Source organism: Geotrypetes seraphini, chromosome 6 (assembly GCF_902459505.1).
Source record: "Geotrypetes seraphini chromosome 6, aGeoSer1.1, whole genome shotgun sequence".
Classification (NCBI taxonomy): domain Eukaryota; kingdom Metazoa; phylum Chordata; class Amphibia; order Gymnophiona; family Dermophiidae; genus Geotrypetes; species Geotrypetes seraphini.
The window spans coordinates 62,139,191-62,165,086 of record NC_047089.1 but is presented as its reverse complement, the minus strand read 5'-3'; the positions used below and the strand labels follow the sequence as shown (position 1 = coordinate 62,165,086).

Sequence of the window (25,896 nt, the reverse complement as noted above, 5' to 3'; positions counted from 1 at the left end):
ATTTATTTCTATGGCTCCACTGATCAGTCATCGCCATCCTTGAGTTACCATGCATGGGGTTCAGTGTTACATTTATTCTAGAGTGAAATGGTGTGATAGCTGTGTTAGTCCACTGTTTGAGATAATATACAGAATTAAATAGAAATAAAAGGAATAAAGGTAATACCTTTTTCATTGGACTAACTTAGTGATTGATTAGCATTCAAAGGCATCTCTTCCTCAGATCAGAAATAGGCAAATGCTGATAACTACCAGTATACTGTATGTTAAGTGAAACATCAAAGAATTTCAGTGATAGTCACACAGAAGGAGAAAGGAGTGGGCAAGGTGAAAGGAAAAATAACAAGGGGGGCGGGGCTGGGCAAGTGAGAGAGAGACATGCGCAGGTGACAAGGAGATAAAAGTATGATGCACTAAATTCACCATTGTCACTAAAACAGTTTGAACTAGTTTAGCTTCAACCTAATTTACCAACTAATACACATAATGGCTCACCACGGGCTTTTCCATGCATTCATTGCAGCCTCCGACTCTGCTATGCAAACGACCTCGTTAGTATTAAAACAAGGTCATTAATATTAAAAACAAGCACTCCGACCTATGTTCTAATATCGCTTAAGCAAACACTAAATCTAGTGCCGACTTCTAAGAATCCGAAATTACCAATAGATCTGCTATACTGCACACCCTTCTTGTCAGCCACGGACTCGCAGAACTCTCAACCCACCTCATGAAGATCAGCAGAAGGGATGCCCACTCCCTCCTGCCTTGGAAACCCAGACCCCCCCACCCCCACGAAGACTGTTGGCAGGAGGAATGTCTACTCCCTCATGCCTCAGCCATCCAGACCATCCCACGCTCCCCTGTCCCACCCCTGTACTTTATACTGAAGAAGACAACAGGAGGGATATTAAGTTCCTCCTGCCAGCAGGCCTGCTTCTTCAAAATGGCAGGCCTTCCCTGTCCAAGTGCATCCCAGAATGCACCAGGAGAGGGACTAAGACCCTGATTGGCTCAGGCCCTTAAGGCCCAAAGGGGGGTATGGTCAGGAGTGTGTGGGGGGGGGGGGGGGTGGAGGTCCATGATCTTTGCAGGGGGGGTTGGGAGTGTGTGGGGTCCGTGTGGCCACGATCTTCGTGGGAGGGGGTTGGGAGTTTGGGGAATTCCAGGTTTCTGAGGCAGGAGGGAGTGGGTATCATCAGAAGGCTGGCACAGCTATTGTGCGTGTATAACACATGCACAACATCTGTGCTCATTTTAAAAAAAAAAATTTTCCTGCCCCAAACAGCTGAACAGAAGGAGGCTGCTTCAGGCTTCCCCATGTGACAAAGTGACACATGTGACAAAGTCGTTTTTCCAACAACTGATGGGGTGGTATTATGGCAGACCTCCACAAAACTAATTAGCATGCAAAGTCATTTGAATATCGATTGCCGTTTCCAAATCAGATAATTAAATCGGTTCCACAGTGACCCACAAGGTTTTAATGACGATTTTTGTGCATCTGGGCCAAAGTCCTAAAAATTCAAGGCCTATAATGTAATAGGAAGCCTACATACTTATTGAGTCCTGTTTTGTGGGTGCATTTTGATTTCAAAGGACTTACGTTCCTGGATTGTTTTAAAATTTCCTTTTAGTAGTCTCACCATAATGCAATGGTCTGGTTTGTTGAAATGTTGGCCCACAGAGGCGATATCCTGGTTGGCATTGCAGTTTTTAATATGATATAAGTAAGTTAATTCTAGTTTTTAGCATCTGGCTTGTTTCTCCAATGTTCTTCTTCTTTACATTTCTTGCATTGAATGATACATACCACATTAGAAGATTAGCATGTGAAATATTCTCTTATGCTGAATGTTTTCCAATGTGAGAGACTATGGGGTCCTGTGAAATGTGTTGGCAAAGTTTGCAGTTTGATATATTGCAGGGATGTGTGCCATGCTCTTCCTTGTGAGTTTGTTTTTGGAGTGTGTTTTTCACCAGTTTTTGTTTTAGATTAGGTGGCTGTCGGAAGGCCAGTATGGGTAGAGCTGGAAATATTTCAGTAATTCATCCTCCTGTAGTAATGGTTGTATATCTTTTACAATTTTTCTCAGTTTTTCCAGCTCTGGGTTGTTTGTCACCACCATAGCATGACATAACTTTATTCTTCTATACCGCCACAATCAGACGATTTCTACTGAGTTTACACCGAAGAGAACTGGACAATCAGCGAAGTACAAAATACAAATAGTAAAAGTACAACATATTTCTTAAGAATAGTCAGAGTAGAATTATTATTATTAATATAATTTCTATTTAGGAAATGAATTTATCAAACAACACAGTCTTAATTTCTTTCCGAAATGCACAGCCTGGCTCCGTTGATATAATTACCCGCTGCTTACTTGCTTGAAACATAAAAGTCCTATCCAGAAAAGACCTGTATCTACAGCCAGTAAATTTTGGATAGGCAAATAAATTACAATTTCTGGTTATCCTCGTAGGGCTATATAGCACGAAATGAGACAAGAGATAGGTAGGGGCCAATTCCCAAACCAGCTTAAAGCAAATGCAAGACAATTTAAACATTACTCGTGCCTCCACCGACAACCAGTGCAGCAGTCTATAGTAGGGACTAACATTATCACTTTTCTTCAGCCCAAATATCAGATGGGCAGCCGTGTTCTGTACTATTCTCAATTTAAAATTTAGGTGCACCCAAATAAATGATATTGCAATAATCCAATATAGATAGAACCAATACCTGCACCAATAATCTAAAAGACAGAGGATCAAAGGGGGATTCTTTCTGTGATTTTTTTGTCTTTGTATTTTTCTTCTAGAAAGGCTCCCAGCTGTTCTATTCATAAAAATGGCTTCCGTTGGCAGTTGAAGTAAGTAGATTTATTAGTGTATAAGTCTAACTGTTAAATCTTCCTTTTCCAAAGAAAAATTATCGTATATCTCTGTATTTTTTTGGATCTACGAGATCCAACCCTTAGAAATTAGGATCCCAATTCCCCTCTTTTATGATCCTTTATGCTCAATGCAAAGAATAATTTAATGAAACTATTTTTTTACCAAATGCTCACCTTGGTTATTAGGTCAGTCTTCTGTATGACACAAACCTCCACCCTCCAACTGTTTAAGTTCTTTTAGGAGCAGCTGATTTCTTATTTGGGTAAATTGAGTCCCCATATATTTAACATTAACACCAAAACTTTTAATCTAATCTTGATCTTGAACCAGATCAACAGTGTATCTGCTCTACCGTTTTACAACACCTTTTCTCTCTTCCTATAACCCATATTACATTCTTGCATATTCCTGTCAACTACAATAACCTGTAACTCCAATGTTTCTCTATGTCTGTAACCTTAATTTAACTGCTGTGAACCGCCTAGAACTCTCTGGGTATGGCGGTACACAAAATAAAGTTATTATTATTATTATATCCCCAGGCTATATACCTCAGTGCAATTTCAGCTCCTACTAAAAAAAGCTACCCACTCTCCACTGCTATCCTGTAGTGGATGAAGAACTGTATTTTTCGCTCCATAAGACGCACCTGACCATAAGACGCACCCTAGATTTAGAGGAGGAAAATAAGAAAAAAACATTCTGAACTAAATTGTATACTAATATATACTCGGCACCTTTAAATTCCGTTCTAGCCCCCCAGCACCTTTAAATTCCATTCCAGGCACCTATAAATTCCATCCCAGCCCCCCCTCCCCCAGCAATACTTTTAAGTTGTGGTGGTCACTGGACAGCTGCCTACTGATTATATTGGGGCCAGCAGTAGGAAATATACATAATAACAGTAGTAGAACAATAAAACATAAATAAAATAAAATGGAAAGAATAAAGATGAGAACCCCCCACCCCCCAGTATTAAAGCAATAAACCCTGCTGCAGAAGGATAAGTAGAATGCCTAGTGCGGGAGAAACTGATGGACAGTTAGAACCAACGGTTGTATGCTGTGAAAAGGAAAAAAATAAGATCAAAATAAAGATTTACAAAAAACTCTAAGAAATGTCATTACATCAAAATTAAACCACAATGGGTGAGAACGAAACCAAAATAAATAAAAATTAACAGTCAAATAATAATAATAATATTCTTCTATACCGCCACAATCTTGCGACTTCTAGGCGGTTTACAATCAAGAGTGCTGGACATTCAGCGAAATACAATAAGTAGATATTAAGAGGAAATACAGAGATCAGAGACCTCAGGAGGCAATAGTATAGAAATACAATTTGCTGAGCGAAAATGTAATATGTACATTTTAGTAGGTAATGTCCGACAGGACCTGTTGGGGATAAATAGCAATGTAAAGTTACGATAAGATGAAGATAACAGATTATATTTAAGTTCAGGTGGAATAGGGAGGGGGGAGGGAGAGGGAGAGTGGGTCAATTGTTTAGGTATTTCTGGAACAGGTATGTTTTTAGGCGTTTCCTGAATTCCCCGTATGTAGTGGACGAAAGCAGTTGGTCTAGGTCTTTGCCTCATAGGACTGCTTGGTGAGAGAGAAGGTGTTTGTGGTGTTTTTTCATTTTGCAGCCTCTAACTGGAGGGGAAATTAGTTTTGGGGGGGTGTTTCTCTTGAGTTTGTTATTAGAAAATGCGAAAAGGTCCGTTATGTACTTGGGGGTCAGGCCGTATAGTACTTTGAAGCAGAGGCAGGCAAATTTAAACCTTACTCGGGCTTCCGTTGGTAGCCAGCGCAGCTGCCGATAGTAGGGTGTCACGTGGTCGAATTTCTTCAGCCCGAAGATAAGTCTGAGTGCAGCATTTTGCATTATTTGGAGACGTCTCATATTCTTTTGTGAGATTGCTAGATAGGCGATGTTGCAGTAGTCAAGCTAACTCAGTATGAGGGATTGCACTAGGATTCTGAATGTTGACGTATCGAAGTATGATTTAATGGTTCTGAGTTTCCAGAGAGTAAGGAAACCTTTTCTGAATAGGGAATCCACTTGTTCTTTCATTGTTAGGCATTGGTCTAGAATAACACCTAGTATTTTCATGGTGGGCTGAATAGGGTAGTTGAGTTTATTGATGCATAGTGGGGTTTTATTGTCAAGCGGGTGAGGGGAGGCAACAAATAATTTTGTTTTTTTCTGGGTTGAGCTTGAGCTTGAAATCTGTCATCCATTGTTCCATCTCATTTATGGCATCGGATGCCTTGGGAATGGTTTCCGAGATGGAGATGGCGAATGGGATGATGATCGTAAAGTCATCTGCATAGCTGAATAGTTTTATTCCTATTTGGGTTAGTTTCACACCTAATGAGGACATGTAGATATTGAAAAGCAGTGGGGAAAGCGGTGACCCTTGTGGCACTCCGGATGAGTTGCTCCAGGTATCGGAGTGTTCGTTGTTAAAGCGTACCTGGTAAGAACGGGATGTGAGGAAGCCACGAAACCAGTTTAGTACCTCAGCTCCGATACCAATAAAACACTATGATTGAGTAATAGAAATGAATGAAATGAGTGGGCATAAGTGGTGGAACCCGAGAACTCTAGTTTGAATATGGGATAGGGAGGATACATATGTCAATGGATAAACCTATAACCTATATTGGCATATGTATCCTCCCTATCCCATATTCAAACTAGAGTTCTCGGGTTCCACCACTTATGCCCACTCATTTCATTCATTTCTATTACTCAATCATAGTGTTTTATTGTAATTTCCCTCTAACTATATCCAACCATTCAGTGTGTACATCAATGTTGGTCCAATTCATGGTCTTGCAATCCTGGTTGATTTACAGGGCATGCCTATGGACACACTTTTTTCTGTACACCACTTTATGCTTGCCTGTTTATGCTGTGTCTGTCCTTATTTTCCACCTCTGAGGTCCATCATGGAATTTTGCTCCAGAGGTCTGTAGAGCACTCTTGCCAGCACTTGGAAAACCAGGTTAAGATTCCACATTGGAAAAGGCTGTCGCACCAAAGAACAGGGGCATTAACACACCCTTCAAAAACGTCACCACATCTGGATGTGCAGCTACAGTGCTTTAATTAATCCTAGGCCCAATATAGGAGAGCCCCACAATCTGAACTTTCGGGGAGCCTCTGTCCAGACTTTCTGGCAGGAAGGCGAGTACCATAGAGATTGGTGCCAAGCTCATATCCTCACTCCTCTGAGCACAACAAGGTTGGAAGCACTTTCAGGCTTTCACATATGCTGCTATAGTTGCCTTCTACCTACATTTTAGAAGGGTGGAGACCAATTCATCTGAATAGACTTTATGCGCAAGTGTTGTGCGCTCAAGAACCATGCCATAAGACCAAAGCGTTTTGGATCCTGCAGGGCAATTGGACCTTGTGTGAGCAGCTGGGGATGACAGGGAAGTTTGAGCTCTGATCCCTTTGCAGATGGACCAGATCTGCATGTCATGGTCGCCACAGCTAGTCTGGTGCTACTAGAATCACTGGCCTCTGGTGTGCTATGAACCTGCAAAGAAGTCAGCCTATCATGGGCCATGGAGGGAAAGCATAAAGAAGACCTGCCTTTGGCCAGGGTTGCACCAGGGTATCCAGGCCTTTGCTTCCTGGCTCATGTCTTCAACTGAAGAACCAAACCGCCTTCTTGCTGGCTGTTGATGCCATCAGATTGAATGTCAGGCACCCCTACTGATTCACAATGCAGGTGAAGGCTTCCTGAGATAGTGATCACTCCCCAGGATCCAGGGTCTTCTGGCTGAGGAAATCCACTTGCACATTACCCACCCTTGCCACTTGCACTGCCGAGAACACCAGAAGATGGGTCTCTGCCCATCGAAATAGCATCTGGGCTTCCAAAAATAACATAGTGCTTTTTGGTGCCCCCCCTGGTGATTGACATAGGCTACCACCATTGTGTTGTCTGAGAAACTCATACCGCTTCTGGGAAGGGGACCAACGTCGCTGAACTGGATGCCACTCGCAATGTGCCCCTCAACCGTATAGGCTGGTGTCCATCATCAGAGTCACCCTTGAAGAGATGTGAAGGGGAACTGCTCTGGTGAGAGACTGGGGTTCCAACCACCAAGCTAGACTACGACAAGCTTCTGCTGTCCAAGGCTGGTGAAGTGCATCCTTCTGCGGGCAGCATTGGGAGAGGAGCACATCCTGGAGCAGACACAAGTGCGCCCTTGTCTAGGGGACTACATCCATGGTTACAACTACCAATACCAGTACCTGCAAATAATGCCAGGCTGTCAGAAAAGATTTGCTCCAAAACTCCCATATCTTATGTAGAAGCTTTTCTCTATGGGCTTCCGGGAGGAGCACTGTGTTTTCACTGGTGTCATACCAGGCTCCCAGATACTCCATGATCTGCACCAGCTCCAGGTGGCTTTTCCGAACATTGACCACACAGCCCAGCTTCTGTAGCAGTTGAATCACTGTGAAAAGCTAGTCTGCCTTCAGATTCGGACTGGGCTCCTATTAGCCAATCATTCAGATATGGATGACTTGCATACCCGCTCTACACAGGTGTGCTGCAACAACCACCATTACCTTGGTGAAAGTCCGTAGCACCGCTGACAGTTCTTAGGGCAAGGTGGCGAACTGGAAGTGTTGCTCCAGCACATGGAATCGTAAAATATTCCAGTGTGCTGGAAAAATTGGAATATGGAGACAGGCCTCCATCAAATCCAGGGAGGTGAGAAATTCCCCTGGCGCCACCGACACGATCACCGACCTCACCATTTCCATTTGGAAACGTGGTATCTTGAGTCACATTCACTGCTTTGAGGTCTAGAAATCGGCTTCCAGTCTTCTGAGTCTCTTTTGGGCACTATGAAGTACATTGAGTATCTGCTGGAGCCCTATCCATCCTCTGGGATGGGATCTATGGCTTCTAGATCCAGCAGCCTTTGCATTGTTGCTCTGTGGCTGTTCTTTCCCGGTCTCCCAGACAGAATCTAGAAAAAGGTCCAGGAGGGACAAAAGAACTTGAGCTTGTACCCCTCTTATATAATGTCCAGCATCCAGCGATCTCTGCACACACTCCTCAATAGGCTGATAACCAACCTCCTTCCAATCCAATCCAATCCTTAGTCTTATATACCGGATCATTCCCCAGAGGGACTCGAACCAGTTAACAAAAGTTTACTCAAAGTAATATTAGGGAACAATAGTTGGACAGGAAAGTTCATCTATTACCATCTCTTATTTGTTATCTAAAAATTTATTGAACAGATATGTTTTCAGGGTTTTTCTAAAACATGTCAAAGAGGAAAGAGTCTGATTTCTGAAGGAAGATCATTCCAGATTTTCACCATGGTAAATGCCAGAGAATGGGAAAGTCTACCTAAAGTTTGAATCCCTCTAATAGAAGAGAATACTAGTTTAAATTTATGTATGCCTCTAGTAGAAAGGTCGATGAGAGTTGAAATAAATGGAAAATAATGAAGAAAAGACCCCATACAGACTCTTAAATACTACAATGGCACATTTGAACTGAATCCTCCAATATACTGGGAGCCAATGCAATGCCCTCAGTAATGAGATAACATGATCGTGTTTGTTCTTACCAAAGATCAGTTTGGCAGCTGTGTTCTGAATCAGCTGTAATCTCTTTAAGTTACACTTACTTAAACTAATATAAAGAGAATTTGCATAGTCCAGAGAAGCCAATACAATAGCCTGGACCAATACAGCAAAATGATGTTGATTTAAAAACCCCCACAAACCCCCCTTAACATCTGTAGACTACATAAGCTTTTTTGATACGTTTTTAATTTGGTTAGTCAGAGAAAGAGTAGAGTCCAGAATAAACCCAAGGATTCTAGATGAGAATTCAATCTTCAGAGTATCACCAGAGTTTAATTGTACAGAAGAGGGCAGATTATGTATATGGGGCCAAACCATAGGGAGGCGTGGAGGCTCGGATGATGGCTTGGTGTCATAACTAATTCTTGGGAGTTGTGGCGGAATGGGATCCTGAGGATTTGAGGAGCCTGCCCCCCCCCCCACCCCCAATCTTTGTCTGGAGTTTTGAAAGAATCTCTCGAGAACTAAAGATATCATCTGGAGGCCTAAAAATCACCGTACCTAACCCTTTAGGGGCTCGAGGTCTGCAGTCCAGTAAAGACTTCAGCTTGTGATCCTGCACGCTGGCCATATCATCCAGATCTTTCCCAAAGAGTAAATGTCCTTTAAATGGTAATTTACTCAAGCTCGCCTTAGAGGAGGAATCCCTTGCCCACTGTCTGATCCATAGCATCCTGTGGGCGAAAGTGAAATGTCAACATTTTGCTCATAACTCTGAAAGGTCATACAGAGCACCAACTAACTATATAATCCACTCCAGATATTAAAAACTAGAGATTCCTCCTGCCAATAATCTCCAGATCATGATGCAATTTGGAGTGGCAAATCCCAGCAACAAAAGACACTGCTCCAGCTGTTTTCAAAACTGAGACCGCAGTCTCAAAGAGCTACTTGTGAACAAAATCCAGCCTGCGGTCCTGGGCATCCTTTAATACCATGCTGCCTTCACTGGGAAGGAAGGTATACTTTATAACCTACGCCACCAGTGAATTCACTTTTGGAAGAACAAAGAACTGGTTAAATTCTGCATCAATTTGAAAGCCCTTTGGCCACCCGAAGAGAGGCCCCTCAGAAATAGTGGCCCGTGAGCATCTTGGTAATGTCTAGATGAGAGGGAAAACAGGAAGTCAGTGCCTCTGAGCTGCTTATAAATGAGCACAGTGTAGCAGAGGACTTTGGAGTCTCTGTTTAATTCCTGGAGGGATTCCATGATCACCTTCAAAAACACTGAAGGCTTAAATAGCCTGCGCACAGTCAGGTCTTCCCCAATATTAGTGGACTCCCCCATGTCCAGATCTGGACCCCTACAGATGAAGCAGCATTTCCTGCAACAGAGGACCCTGACTGGGAGAGTAAATACACTGAAATAGAGCCCATTTTGTCCCAGTCTTCCTCTGACTGAACTTCCCCATCTTATGTATGGCACTGTTGCGGCCTGGCATTAGCGGGCCCACAATCCTTGAGGGTTCCACGTGGCTCTTGTTAATCCTGTAAGCTTCAAACATCATAGTGATTAATTCAGGGGAAAAGCCCTGACCAGGACATCCAGAAAGCCCTTGCGGATGAACACAAGCTCCTTTCTGTGGTTTTGTGGCTACGTCATGGCTGTGCTTCGATGGGGATGCACTTGCGCTGTTCCCTAGTTCAAATCTGGACTTTTCGCTGGGTCCTCAGACCAACTGAGCACTAACACCTCTGAAGGACCAAAGAAGGCTAAGCCAGAGGCTCCCGCCCCCACCCCTCTCGTGCCGGATGGCATATTGTACATGGAAAATCCTCAGACAGCCATCCACCGCAAACTTGGCATGAATCCAAGTTTTCTTGGCCTCAGTCCATCACACCTGTTTTAAAGCAAATTTGAGCTGTTTTGAGGCAGATAGAGGCTTTTATCATCAGAAGTGCAAAGAAGGGTGCTACAATGGTGAAACAGGCCAGATGCTAAAGACTAGGATTAACTTACATAGATATCATATTAAAAATTACAATGCTAAACAGGATGTCACCTCTGATGGACAGCACTTTGGAAAAACTGACCACTGCCCTAATGATTTTATGATGAGGCTCTGCTCAGAAAAATGGTGACGGAACCCACGAGAGAAAAAACGATACTAGATCTGGTCCTCACAGACTATCACAGATGTGCACCCAACTTACAAGCCAGGATTTACACCTGGTTTAAGTTCTCATGCCCAAACGTTGGGCGCATAATCCATCAACTAAAGGCATTCTATGAAGAGTACTCATCCCAGACCACCCTTTATAGAATAGTGCTGTGCATCATTTACTGAATCCAGCCCATAGTGATTGAAATAAATGGACAGCAGACTTATATATTCGGCTATTTGGTTATCAGCTCCTGAGCTTGTATCAGCTTCGAATAATGGCTTATGCCAAAAAAATTAAAACCAAATCCACACACATTATATGCAACGAATAAAACTGATTGAAGGGGATTCTATACACAGCATCATGTGTGGCTACTGCTTCCTGCTTCAATTGTATTAATTTTAACAACTGAACTATAGAACCATAGAATCTAAAATGCTAATTATAATCAGACAAAGCCCCATTGAAAAAAAAGAAAATTCTCTATTGAAGTGAACAATTCTGTTTCTTGTGAAAGACTGAAGGACAGAAAATGTTCATATTATAAAATTGCAATCTTAATTGGTTTCCATTCCCAACATTCTGTTTAAAAGTATACAAATGTATAATTTAAATGTTTAGAATTAAAGAATTCTATATACAGTACTTAAATGTGGAAGTATTCTATAAAAAAAAAAACCCAACTAGTACTACCCAAAATAATACTTTGATTCTTTGGGATTTTAATTTGTTTTTCATATTATCGGTACTCTATTTTGTATTGTATATACGAATTTTGGGGATCATCAATAAAAAAAGTGTTTTACTTAAAGATACCTTCTATATAACCATGCTCTTTTTCTGAGAATTTTCAACATTTTGTTCCATTTCAGCTTAAGCTTTGAGGTCTTACTTGCCTGATGACCCTTCAATTTAGGCGACTGGTCATTTTTAAGTATCAGTGCCCCCTTTTTTTCTTTTACTTAGGGCCTCTGGGAATACCCTCACCTCTTATACAGGTCATTTTACAAAGGCACACTAAATGCTAAGCCACCCATTCTATTCTATTTGCTTGTATTTCATGTACCTCTGTATTTTCACTGATTGTTCAGTCTTCTTTGCTGTGAACCGCCTAGAACTGTATGGTGTGGCGATATACAAGAATATAGTTATTAGTAGTAGCAGTATGCACTGCTTGGCCCCATTACATTACAATGGCCAACATTCATTTTGGTCCTTCAAATGTTAGGCCTGTTTCTCAGTATATTTGATCTGCCGATTCCAAAAATGGTGCCAGTTTTCTCCTATCAGCTCTAGTTTTTGAGATGCAAGAACATGTGCCATATACCACTCTTCACTCTGCTCACCCATTAAAAAAAAAAAAAAATTTTTTATGGAATTTTTAAATATTACAAGTTAACACTTCTTAAAGAAAATAAAATTACATTTAGAAATTGCCTACGAGAAATAAATTAGGAAAAGAAACCAAATCATAACTCTATTTAAACCCCAATTTAAGGAAAATTAAATTGAAAGAGGCAAGATTACGGAAATCATGAAGGACAAAAATTATAAAGCAAAAATAGAAGAAAATTATTATATTGGACTGAACAGAATTTACTTTTCTATCACGACATTCATATCACCATCTGAGGGAGTGGATATTGCTATAGGAATTGGAAGTTGCCTTCCCTCAAGAAAATTCTTTAAATACATAAGTTCTATCAGACATCTTAACAATACATTTACATGGAAACTGCAGGAAAAAAAAGTCCCTCTGAGGTCCAAAACCTGGGATTTAAAGGCCAAAAAAGCCTTTCTTCGCAGTTGTACGATCCTACAAAGGTTAAGAAAAATCATCACTGAATGTCCCAGAAACTGAACATCTTTAAATCGAAAATACAACCGAAGAATCCAATTCCTATCATATTCCAACACAAAAGATGCAATGAGGGTAGCTGTAGTCACTACCAATCTAGAATCTTCAAGGAAGCCAGTAAGATCAAAATTGGTTCCCCCTTTCTGTTGTACTAAATTGACCAGAGGACTTCCTGAGTTCACATAAAAGGTTTTGGTAATTGGGGGTATTGACTCCGACGGTATTTGCAAAATTTTCATTAGATACTTCTTCAGCATCTCAATAGTGATAACAGGGGATTGTGGAAAATGCAACAACCTCAAGTTCAACCTATACTCATAATTTTCCAGCCTCTCCAATTTTTGATTAATATTCAAATTATCCTTAACCAAAGCCACTTGGTTAGATTGTACTGTCTCAAATGTTCCCTCCATATGTAACTCGGGTCTCTAAATTAGTGACTAAGTCCCCATATTGCTTTACCTAGGTTTGTACCAATTCTAGAATTTGCAACACAGTATCTAGATGTGCAGTCAATTCAGCTTCCAATAAACTTACAGCATCCCATACCTCTTCAAATGTTATATTCTTAGGTCTCTTCTGCCTTGAGATAGCTCTAACTCCAGTGCTCTGGCCCCTACAGCTTCCAGGCCCCACTCCAAGGGGAGAGCTCACCTCGGAGCTTCCCCTTTCCACTCCAGCACACGCTAAGCTTTAGTAAAAGGACCCCTTACTACTCCCTTTCCTCAGATATAAACTCAAAATGTAGTATACATTCAGGCACAGAAAAGCTACTATACCTGAATGTACCCCACTTCAATAGCTTTTAGGCTTGTAGGCAGATATAATGACAATAACAAAAGGAACAAGCAGTATGCCCTAGGCACTTGTGGAATGCTGGCAGATGGACCTTTACAATACATTAATAAAATTCATTTTAAACATTTCCTTTGCAGAAACTGAAGGTTGATTCCAAGTCTCTTATCCTAGGGATAAATACTGAATTTTCCCAGTCTATTTTTATTTTTATATTCTTTATTCATTTTTAAAATCAAATACATAGTGCAAATATATGAACAATCAAGTAATATAACATACTGCACGCTATTCCAATAAATAATATACTGCTATTTAACCCCCCTCCCCCACCCTAGCCCTCCCACCCACCCCTCCTGGATGTGTATAACAATCTTTCATGAATCAAAGGGAAATAATGCTAATAATTCATATTACAATATTTTGTTAACAGGCCCCAAATATCCTTGAATTTGCTATTGTGTCCCCTCTGTACAGAATTAATGTATTCAAACTTATAAATCTGACATAAGGATTCCCACCAGAAAATATAATTTAAGTTATCCCAACTTTTCCAATTTTTCATTATAAACTGCATGGCTACTCCAGTCATAATGAGGAGCAATTTATTCTGATTTGCCTTGATAATAAAATTCCTTTTAAACATTTCCTTTGCAGAAACTGAAGGTAGATTCCAAGCCTCTTATCCTAGGGATAAATACTGAATTTTCCGAGAGAACGAGAGCCAGAAGGCCTTGAGCATGCGCAGATGCTCAAGGCCCGGCCCAGGCAAGAGGAGCTTGCTTTCACTCTCACAACCAGCAGAAGGGGTAAGAAGCGTGTTTGAGAGGAAGGGCGGGCGGATGCCGCTTTCAGCACGGGGGTGCGATGTGGTTCTCGCAGGGGGGGGGGCGTTCGCAGGGGGGGGTTTGCGATGCCGGTTAGAACGGGGGGAGGTACTCGCATATTGGAGCATGCTCAGTTTGCGAGGCAAAAGTTTGCTGAGTGTTTTGCTCGTCTTGCAAAACACTCGCAAACCGGGTTACTCGCAAACCGAAGTTCCACTGTATTTATATATCACTTATAGCCTAAGTGGTTTATATTCAGGTACTCTAGCATTTTCCCTATCTGTCCCAGCAAGCTCACAGTCTATCTAACGTACCTGGGGCAGTGGAGAATTAAGTGACTTCCCCAGGGTCATAAGCAATGCGGGGTTTAACCCATAACCTCACGGTGCTGAGGCTGTAGCTCTAACCACTACGCTACACAATATGGGTGTAGAAGATATCATAAACTATGTAGAACAGGAAAATAAGTATCCATTAAATGTTGGAAATATTCATTGATGTCAGCAACGATGAATGAATCTGTTGGAGTAACAGTAAGATGCTTAAGTAGCTGGGCACATGATGGAAGGACATTGCAAATGGTAGGAGTCTGATCAGCAGACAAGATGTTGCCACATCAAAGGCAGAAAAGACACAAATGATGTCATTTATCAGCAGGTAATTTAAATCCAAAAGCAGCTTCTGCAGTTTATTTTAATCACTGAATGTAGTTGCCAATTGTCTAATTGTTAAGTTTTTACATATTGATACTAGTCTCAAGTTTTTAGGGAATGACATGGGGAAAAAGTTAATCCCTGTCCCACAGGTACTGCGGGTACCCATACTCGTGTCATTCTCTAGATGAGTACTGTACTGTATAACTTCCCGAAAAAAGTTACCTTGAAAATCAGCCCTCGCTTTCCTGCAGCTCAGTATACAGGCCACTCGTCCTTTTTATAACACCTTTTTATTCTCCATGAAAGACAAAATTCTGTAGGGAAAATAAATATATGTATAAAATCAAAAATCTTCAACTTTTGATATGCTATTTCGCTTCTACTGATACTTCCCCACCCCCACTGTGCAGCGCTCAACGGCACAATAAAACCAGTTAACACCCAAACATCACCTCTCCACTCCGATGACCTGGCGAAAAAAAAACACTGTGCGTCTGAGCACCAGTGTTCACAACCTGAGCCTGCCAAGCACACAATATACCCAGTCTCTCACAGCCACTTCCCCAACCAGCGCAACTTTCAACTAGCCCAACTGTTGTCTGACAAACGAATACAAGGATAGCACCACACCCCCCTCCGCAACACAACCCATGGTACTAACCCTCTGTGAACATACAGAACGCCCTGCTCCCCAAAGAGCAGGCTACACCAACCAGACAATCCTCTCCATACCGCTCCCACCTCAAAAAGCGCCCACTTCCCGTTCAACCTACCAAAATTCCTCCCCCCCCCCCCCCCCCCCCCCCCCGTTTCCTTAAACAGCATACAGACGCAGCTTTGCCTCTCGGGGACAATTTAACGATGCCTCTAGTCCAGTAACGGCAATACCCCTGCACGCCTCAGTTTCTGTACTGCTTTTCCAAAGCAACCCGATTGACCCTCAGTTTTAGAAGTCGAAGGTACCCCCTATTCACTCTCACACCCCCCCCCCCCCACTCCGGCTTTCTTCCTACCTTGCCAAGCTTCCCGGAGCTTCCCTGTCAGCGGCCACCAGCCTCTGACAGCGCGCTGCTATGGTAACGGGCGTGAGTAACGCGCCAGGCAGCCGGGTTCCCACCGGTAGAAGAGAGGCGGGCCCTGAAATACCAGAATTACAGTACGGTTGTATGTGGAAGAGACAAGACACTAACATTTCTTGCTGCCACACACAAGATGGCCGCCAAACTGCCCACGTACAGTTGTAGAACGGCATTCACAAGTGCTGGGGATGGCAAGTTGAAAAGTTTCAAAGTGTGAAATTGAACAAGCAAGCAAATAGTGATCTACAACGTGTTCTGAAACTCCCTGTGTTCTATGATCTGGGAATTGCGTATAGGGCTTGCCAATTTTTCATCTTTTTTGGGTAGCCACAGATTAATCAGTACACTTCAAGGGGACGTTTTTGATCCACGGGTTCCTTGATCGTACATTGATTTGTTCACGATGCATTAATTGAACTCTACCTATATAACAGCTCTTTTTTGTTCACTGTACAAAAGATCTCGCGTGATCTAGTAGCAAAAGCGTAAGGAAAGTATACACCGCTCAGTCCGCCTGCATTTTGCGCATGCGCCCTCGTCTAGGCGGGGTCAAGCGTACGGTTTGTTTTTACCTTCATTTCAACTTGTACGTGAAATTTGGATTGGGGTGATATTAACAACTGCTGTGCGCGACAGGCTTTGTAAAACTACAGTAGTCTTTTTTCTCGTTATCCTATAAAGTAGCCAGAACAGCCAATAGTTTGGTTGTTTGGTGGAGTCTCTTTTTGTATTTACTTCTGTTCATAAATGTTTGGATTCCGGATGGGGTGTTCTTAGTGTGAAGAGGACCTCTAACAGGAAGTCTTGGCTGACCTGCCGGTCCCTCACGAGGTAAGAGCTTATCCTAGCCACGTGATAGGTATACTGGGGTGACACGGTGGCAGGAACTGGAAATCCTGCTTCATGATTGGCTGTTGCATTGTCAGACCTGTAGTACTGCTAAAGTGGTTTTAAGTTTGTTTAAAGGCCGGTGTAAGAGTATTAGGGATCCTAAGAAACATTGTTAGTGCATCCCATGCCCGATTTAACACTGGAAAATTTTGACCTCGATGAAAATAAAACTATAGACTTTCACTCAAACTAGTGCAAAGGGTGGTGAGCTCCATAAGTGAAATTGAAGCCTTGGAGACGCCTTTTCAACCCTAGCCTTCAGACCCCCTACCCCCAAGTCTTTGATAATTAAATGCAACAGCCATAGATATCACACAAACATCCCATAAAAACACAAGTTAAAGTATGTGCTGATTGTTCTTAGTTTGAGTGACTGTCGGGACCCACTGTTTTGCTTTGACTGCAGCTTCTCTATGCTGCTCCCCAAGAAGCTACTGTCCTAGGTGACTACTGGTCTAATGTTTGGGCTAGCTCTCTCTGCACTTCCCCTCTCATCCAAAGCAGCTGTTGGCAAGAGTAATGAGTCATTGTAGGATTTGTAAGTCACAAGCATCTGCCTAGGCACCAGAGTGAAGGAGGGTGTAGTGGCACATCTGTGGCATATGCAGAGCCTTTCTCCTATCAGGCTTCCTTTGCTATCACCCCCACCATTTCCTATACCAAACCCAAGTTAAAGAGGATTTAGCAATGCTGAGGCCTGGACTGAAGCACTGCTGTGTTCTGCCTCCTCCAAGGCAGATTTCCTCTTGGAGGAGCATGAAGCAGTGATACATGGCAGTGTTTTAGGGAAAGCCTGTACTTAACAGAGCCCATGCAGCATTCAGTCCCCTTTAACTTGGGCTCAGCATGGGAGGAGAGGGCTGCAGAAGCCTAGAAGCAGGGAAGGAAAGGAGAGAGGTGCTGAGCATGGGGTGGAGGTAGGGAAGAGGAGATAAGATTCTAGTCCATTTGGGGAGGTGACCGCCTTGACCTGTTTATTCATACTAGGTATTAAACATTAAAAAAAATAATATTAATATTGATTCTATAACACTTCATGGATATAAGAGTGTTCAAACAAATTTTATAGAGCTTGTACAGGTAGAACAGAACAGCAGCAAAACATTCTATGCTCGAGTATATTTTAACCTTGATGCAGAGTTTACCCTGACTGGGACCCTGAAATCCCTCTCCCCCTAGGGTCCCAGTCCTGTCAACAAATTCTCATCCTATACATTATGGCTTCATATACATAAGCAGCTTGAAAGATTAACCATTCAAAATTTTACTCCGAGCTACTGGTGTTAAGGTGTTCCAAAAAGGTTCCCATATGGTCTGGAAATGAACACCATGCAGAGAAGAAAGATCTGTTATTGTTCTTTGCTGCCAGGCCAACTAATGGATCATTTGAGATATCCATAGTTGCATAGAAGGAGCTTCAGAATCTAATCTCACTAACAAAATACAGTTCAGAGCCACCAGAACTGACCATCTAATGAACGTACCCATCCCCTTCTTTCTCAGGTTATGAGATGGTATCAGTCCAAACAACAACAAAGGAACTGTTTGAGTTGTAACTGTCTAGATAGCATTAATAAAGGAAAAGACACTTGTCTAAAAGGAAGTAATTAATGGACAAGACCATCATTGTATTGTAATACCACTACTGAAGCTCATGCAAACCACTCAGAATTGTCTCCCCAGTCGTTAGTAGTAGTATTGAAGCTTACAATAAACAATATGTCCCAATGTCACTTTTTGTTACGTCCCTTCCAGATTCTATATGCTAGGTGTTCAATCCCAACTCACAGTCCAGGTATTAAAGAAATTTACATCTTTTCTGAGCACATACACCACCCCTCTAATGTGAGAGACAGTAAACAACCTTAGTTTCAATTTCTGCAAGCAGTCGGAGCAGAAATCTTTTCCTGGTGCTCTGCTTCTGTTTCTTCTTCTTTTTTTTTTACTTAAAAGTTCATTCAGTCCACAGGGTGAGGGTACAATTAGACACTGAGTCTGACTGGCAGCCTGAAGATCAGCAGTAGAAAGGAACTTCAGCATGAGGCAGTGATTTATTCTCCTTTTCCAACTACTATAAAGAGCTGAGGCAGGCTGTAGCACATTTCCAGCACAGGCCACAGTGAGTAAGGCTGTAATAGCCTTTGAGAGAAACTGGAGGGGGATCTGAAATTGATGCTTTTGGGAGATTCTAGATGTTCCTTTGAGTTCACCCTCCTCAAAAATCCTATTTTCGCTGGTTTTATCTTTAAGTTATTTTAGCGATTTTTGATGCTAAAATCTGATGGTAGCCATTTTGAATTTTTTAGTGATCTTTTTTTCAAAAGTTCCCTGCAGCTCCAAATTGATTATTTTTGTATGAAAGCTTATAGAGATGCTGTCCTTGGGTTCTTTTACCACTAATCCATGCCAGGATTGCACAAATTATGCGCCTTAGGATCATCCGTGCACCACATGCCACGCTGTACATGAAGGAGAGGCGGAAGCTTTAGGTTTAGCCTCTCCTTTGCTTCCTCACCTCGAGGAAAGGGCAGCTAGCCCACTTAGACGAGCTATTCTCTTTTCAGGTCCCAGAAACAGTGATTGTTCACTCGAAAAAGCATGAAAGCCACAGAGCCCATGAAGCGCAAATTGGAGTCATTCCCTGGTTTAGTTTTTTCTTCAGAATTCATCAATTTAATGTGGAAAAGCCTTCCAGGAGAACCTTTCTGAAAAATTGAAAAACGCCAAATAAAATAAAGAAAAAGGGAGAGCAGAATCAAAACACTTCTGCAGGCTAGCATGCTGAAGAAAAAAAACATGCTTGTCCAGAATGACACACCTATCTATGGGAAAAGATATTATCAAGGTAAGAACATAATCTCTTTATAGTTTTTCCTTGTGCTCTCTGCATGGTATCCCATTGGTTCCATATTCTTATATGTTTTCCATCTATCTAAAAAGTGCTCCTGAAACTTCTTATTGGAATATAAGGCCAAAGGAAATAGCCATTGCCTAGGGCAGTGTTTCCCTTGTCCAGGTGGGTGATGACTCAAATATAAGCAGAGACCCCCCATTTTTGGGCCATTTTTTTTTTTGGCCAGCTCCTTCCCTCTAAATTTATCTAGTCTCCGACCTAGATGGACTCCCTGCTTTGAATTTGCCGTGTTTATATTTCTCTAAATTTGTATTGCAAGCGAAGTTAGCTTCATGTGGCCTTTTATTTTAGTTTCTCTGTATTTTTTTTGTTTATGGTAACTTATTCTGTGTTTGGTGAGGATCCAACTATTATTTTGTGTGTATAAAGGAGCTGAGGATTTTTACAACTAGCATGTAATTACTTTATCAAAGCTGATACACCATCTTCCATCAACTTTCTTCAACTAAAATTGGAAAAGTTATGTATTATGCATTATGTATTCATTTCCTGCTACCAAGCCAAAGTTTTGCAATAACAGCCACATGATTTCACTGCTGTTATTATGAGACTTTGACATGACAGGGGGAGATGAGGTGTTTAAGTGCTCCTCTAGTTGCTGGGGACAGAGCTCAAATAATTTAATAAAACTGATAGGAGTTGGTTCAGCTGCCTGTTAATTCTCATGCTAATTCTAATAGGCAGAAGAACATGCAGGACTACCTGTTCTCAGAAAGGAGCTCCTGCATATTAAAGAGCTTTCTCTGGTGTCCCTTGTTTCTTCAGGTTGCCAGAAGCAGAGCACATATTCACCCCTAAGCAGATCAGAAAGTACACCCATGTGCCAAGGCACACCTGACGAACACTATCCTAAAGTAAACATGTTTAGTTCGAGGGTTTTTCCATCTGCCCAAATTTTATATACTGTCCTCCATGCCTCAGTAAGAACTACAAAATTTGTTTCTAAGTAATATATATATATTTTTTTATTATTTTTTTTTACATTATTTATGCAATTTTCATAAATTTCAAATACACATAAGCCAAATTTTGGAAAGAAAATAGAGCAATAACACCAAGCAATTAAATAAATTCATTTATACTCAAAAAGCAATATTACAGCTATCAAAGTCAAGTCCACAATACAGAGATGGAGCAGCCAAAAGAGAGTATAAAAATTAAGCAAAAAAGACAACGTAATAAAGTTGCACTGATCTGTCATTCAGCCAGTCCAAATGCAAACATTTAAGAATGAACAGAAGATGGAAAAGCCTGATGATTTTGTCCAGAGGATGAAACCGGGCACTTATCACTCCAGAAAAAAAGTATAACTATTGCAAAATTATATTTCAAGTGGAATTTGATCCCCATTTGTTAGACCTGCAGTCTAAGAATCAGAAATTCTCCTCCTCTGCATGGCTATGGCTGTAGCTAAATCTGGAAATATTCAACATTTGATGATTTTATTTTATTTTTTTGTGCCTAAACAACCTCATAATAAGGGGTTCTTCCAATTATTTTGAAAACATTTGAAAACTTGGCTATTTTCAAAAATGTAAATTTTGCTGCTCTCTATATAATCACTAATTCTTATTATATTTTCCTTTCTTTAAATTTCTTGTAAACCGTGCCGAGCTCTATCTTTATAGAGAAGATGCGGTATTTAAGCTTAAGGTTTAGTTTAACCGATTTAGCGCGCGCTAAATGCTAAGACATCCATTATATTCTAAGGGAACCTTAGCATTTAGCATATGCTAAATCAGTTAGTGCGCCTTAATAAAAGGACCCCTAAATCTTGATCCTACGTCATAGCAAACAAAACCATAACAGCAACTAAGTATTGCTCTTCATGGGCCCCAGAGGAACCAGTATTGTTGAAATCCAACATAACTTCCTTCTGAACTCATTCTCTTTAGGTAGAAACATAATAATCCCAGGTCACTAAGAGCTTGTTCCATGGTGGATTTGATTTAATTCAAATTGATTGAAATCATTATTTAAATCACTAGTCAGAAAGACTTGATTTAAATCTTGCTGTGAAGAAGCATGATATCTCTGCAGACACACTATTTACAGTTTTGAGAAATGCAAACCCAAGCATCTGTGAGAATATCTTCTAGACCAGCGGTCTCAAAGATGTGGCCTGTGGGCCGTATGCGTCCCCCCAGGGACTATTTTGCGGCCCGCAATCTGTCCTCGCCTAAAGCAGGGGTCCCCAATCTGCTTCCCTTCCCACTGCCCTCCCCCAAGCCACTGCAATCGGGAACAGGCTGCCACTGCCACTGCCACAATCGAGGAATAGGCTGTCGCCGCCACAATCGGGGAACAGGCCAGTGCTGAGGTCTTAACTCTTCCTGTTTATCTTCCCCAGCTCAGAGCCAACCAATTCTTGCCACCTGACGTCAATTCTAATGTTGGGGAGGAAGTTCCGGGCCAGCCAATCGCTGCCTGGCTGGCCCGGAAGTTCCTCCCCGATGTTAGAATTGACATCGGGTGGCGTGAATTGGTCGGCCCCGCACTGGGGAAGATAAGCAGGGAGAGTTAAGACCTCGGCGCTGGCCTGTTCCTCGATTGTGGTGGCGGCAGCCTGTTCCCCAATTGCGGCGGTAGTGGCCTGTTCCCTGATTGCGGCAGTGGCGGCCTGTTCCCCAATGGTGGTGGCTTGGGGGAGGGCAGGGAGAAGTAAAGAAAGAAAGGAGGGACAGGGAGACAGAAAGAAAGAAGGGAAACGGGACACAGACAGAAAGGGGCATGGAGAGAGAAAGAAAGAAAGGGCATAGAGAAAGAAAGGGGGCATGGATAGAGAGAGAAAGACAGAAGGGGCAGGGTGAAAGAAATAAAAAGTTGGGGGAGGGAAGGAGACAGATGCCAGACCAGGGGAAAGGAAGGAAGGAGGGAGGGAGAGAAAGGAAAGAAAGAGATGTCAGACCATGGAAATAGGGACAGAAGAAGAGAGAGATAGAAGGGAAGGTAAGACATGGAAACGTAGATTTTGAAAAGAACGCAGAAAAATTGAATATTAAGTTAATGCCAAAGATGGATGCAAGGCAGAAAGTGAAGACGGAGAGAAAACCAGTCAAAGGACAAGAAGACCCTGGAAACATAGTTAAATGCACAGAAAAATATAGTCACCAGCCAACAAAGGTAGGGAAAATGATTTTATTTTCAATATATTGATTGAAATGTGTCAGTTTTGAGAAAGCAAAGATATTAAACTTTAAATGTGAGGGCTGCAGAAAAAGTAGGGTACTTGGAGGGCCGCAGAAAGAAATAGTTAATGACAATTTTGCATAAAGTAAAACTCTTTATATTTGAAGTTTGATCAAAGAATCTGAACAAAAAATAATATAAAGTAGAAAATGATACATTTACCTTATATTATAAGTTTCTATTTTGAAGCTGGAGTCTGAGCCATTACATTTTACTGGCTCTGACTTTGACCACCAACTCTACTCAATTGCTTCCACTTCCTACTTCATAGCCCTGGGAAAAACAGCTGCTGAGGTAAAAGAATAGGCAGAGCAGGAACAGCAGCTAGAGACACAGGGAGCTGGTGTTAGAAAACCAGCAGCTAGCAAGATGTGAATATGATTATGAAATTGTTCTTTAAAAACTCACAAAAGTTATTTGGGGAACAGAAAATATGGATATACCCTGACGTCGCAAAGACTACGCAAGAATGGAAGAAAGAATTTCTTTCTATGCGTCAAGATACTATTAATTTGGGAGCAACGTTTCTTCTAGCACACCACTGCAAATGCTTGGTTAGGTATTTGGGAGTCAAATACACTTTTTTCTCTCCAAATCATCTGAAGGAATTCTTGGATGTGAAGATCATCAAGGACTGAGGGATAATGACATTTTAATAGCTGGTGCTTAGATACATTAAGCCTATTTGTTAATTAAATTCTTCTTTAATTTTTCTCTCATATATTTTCTTGATTGACCCCCCCCCCCCCAAATTGTGGTCTAAGAAGGGGATAAAGAAATACTTTTTTATTTCTATATGTATGAATTTATAATACTTCTGTGTTGTTTTTGCCTCCCTGTGTTTATTGTAGCAAGATGTATTCTTGTAAATTTTGTTGAATAAGAAATAAATACTAAAAATTAAAAAAAAAAGAAAATCAGCAGCTAGAAGTACAGGGAACTAAAGGATCGATTCCACTAAAAATACTGTACTATTTTCTAGGAGTGCACTTTTATGACTACAGAATAGCATTCCGATGTCCTTGTAAAGATAAGTAAAACAGGAAGCGAGTAAGCCGATTCCTGTGGCTTCGAAAAAAAAAAAGTAGCATTAAAAAAAAAAAATTGCTTAGAAGAGCCTTGATGAGCATAGACAACCTCTTTGCCCTTCTGCGTTGTCAGTAAAACTGGAACAATGAAGGAGTGATAGCTAAGATGATGGAAGCTTGAGCCTGAGCAAGGAGTAGAACTCTTGGTGAAGTGACAGCCGAGGCTGTTGGTGGAGTATTATTATTAGTTCCTGAAGATGTAGATCTGATAAGAGTATGGAAACTGGAGCACCTGTTCTTCAACAAGTTTATCAGCCTTTGCCTGAAAAATGGCACGTTTGGCCTTAGTGTGGCTTTCAACTGACCACTTACTAAACTTTTAGGCTGGTTCTGATTATTTTACCTTGTTGGTAGAACATGGGAAGAAACTGGAGGTAATGATTAGCATAAGCTAAATGTCTTGTAGCCCATTATGGGGTCCTTTTACAAGGCACGCTAGCCATTTTAGTGCGCGCTTAACGCTAACGTGTCCATTATAGTCTAGCGCGCCTTAGTAAAAGGACCCCTATATTTGTACGGCTGTACGGCATTTAGCACGCCTTAGTAGAAGGAGCTAGGGTAGATAAAAATCTTTCTTTTTTTATGTAAAAAAAATTGATTTTAGTGATTTAAATTGGATTGTTTTAAATAAAATGCTTTTTGGAGGAAAGATTTTGTGATAAATAACTTTCAGAATATAATGTAAGGATTAGTTTTGAATTATATAGCATGAGCTTGTATATTCATGCAATGTTGTAATTTTGTGTTCTAATTTTGTATACTATCACAGCAGTGTAGCAACCATAGGACAGTTCTAATATAGCCTAAACGGGATCTCAGAATGACCCTTAGAGATATCTAACTCTTTAGGTCTGGCAATTCCTCATTCATCCCTGATAGATAATTATTCATTACATCTTATAAATATAGATAGCTTAAATAACTTAGCTTTTTTATATGAAATAGTGTCATTTCACGTTTATCCAGCAATGCTCCCCTTTGCCAACGCGTTTCACCACTCTTTATCAAGGCTGCGGATACTGAAATACTTTACATAACTGTCTACTATGCTGTTGGCATCCAAAAGCATAAAAAAAGTATCCTGTGTTTCTGTGATTAATCAAATTTTCTTAGATTGCTGTACATCAGTTGTCTCAAACTCGCGGCCCGGGGGCCACATGCGGCCCACCAGGTGCTATTTTGAGGCCCTCAGTATGTTTATCATAATCACAAAAGTAAAATAAAACAGTTTCTTGATCATATGTCTCTTTAGTTATAAATTACAATATTATTATTAAGACTTAGCCAAAAGGAAATATTTATAAACTATAGAGTTTTACCTCATGCAAAATTGTCATTTCTTTAATAAGACATTAACTATTTTTTTTCTGAGGCCCTCCAAGTACCTACAAATCCAAAATGTGGCCCCGCAAAGGGTTTGAATTTGAGACCACTGCTGTACATAGTAGGAGTTGGGATCAGACAATAGAAAAATAGAGGAGTCTGAGTCAAATTTGTAGTTACTGACTCCCTCATCCTACAACACTTCCCCCCCCCCCAAATCCAGCATTTCCCTCCCTTCTTATCCTTCACTCTACCCGAGGACTAAAGCCTGTTTCTCCCTTCCCTTCTCTCCTTCTTCAGTCTAAGCTTCCTGTGCAGTGTCGGCTTTTCTTCAACCATGTCCCTGCCTCCTCTGAAGCAACTTCTGTTTTTTCGAGGGCGGGACACAGCTGATTGAAGGCCTCTGGGGTTGGTCAGAGCAGATATCACCGATGCCGTACAGGAAGCTTAGACCGACAAAAGAGAAAAGGGAAAGGCGAAACATGTGCCAGACACTGGCAGTCGCAAGGAGAGGGAGATATGTGCTGGATATGGAGAAGGACAAGGAAAAAAAGAGCTGCTGGCATTGGGGATGTGGGGGTGAGGAGGGGGAAAGAGCTGCTGTCATCCTTCCCACCTGCCCACACACA

The 25,896-nt window shown here is 41.4% G+C and overlaps 2 protein-coding genes across 12 annotated transcripts in view; one reads left to right on the top strand and one right to left on the bottom strand.

Moving 5' to 3' along the window:
- CAB39L (calcium binding protein 39 like) overlaps positions 1–16,567 on the bottom strand; it is a 136,580-nt gene extending 120,013 nt beyond the window's left edge. For 5 of the 11 annotated variants that reach the window (XM_033948279.1, XM_033948277.1, XM_033948278.1 and 2 more), the window contains exons 1-2: positions 15,797–15,934; positions 15,006–15,097 (exon numbers count right to left, since the gene is read on the bottom strand). The gene's annotated coding sequence lies outside the window, so the exon portion shown is untranslated. Of the gene's footprint in view, positions 1–15,005; positions 15,098–15,235; positions 15,365–15,444; positions 15,535–15,796; positions 15,935–16,434 lie in introns of those variants that run through there. The other 6 variants (XM_033948282.1, XM_033948288.1, XM_033948281.1 and 3 more) reach the window with 3 other exon arrangements.
- The window catches only part of SETDB2 (SET domain bifurcated histone lysine methyltransferase 2), a 273,867-nt gene continuing 264,450 nt past the window's right edge, over positions 16,480–25,896 (top strand). Inside the window, exon 1 of the mRNA XM_033949980.1 lies at positions 16,480–16,693. The gene's annotated coding sequence lies outside the window, so the exon portion shown is untranslated. The remainder of the gene's footprint in view (positions 16,694–25,896) is intronic.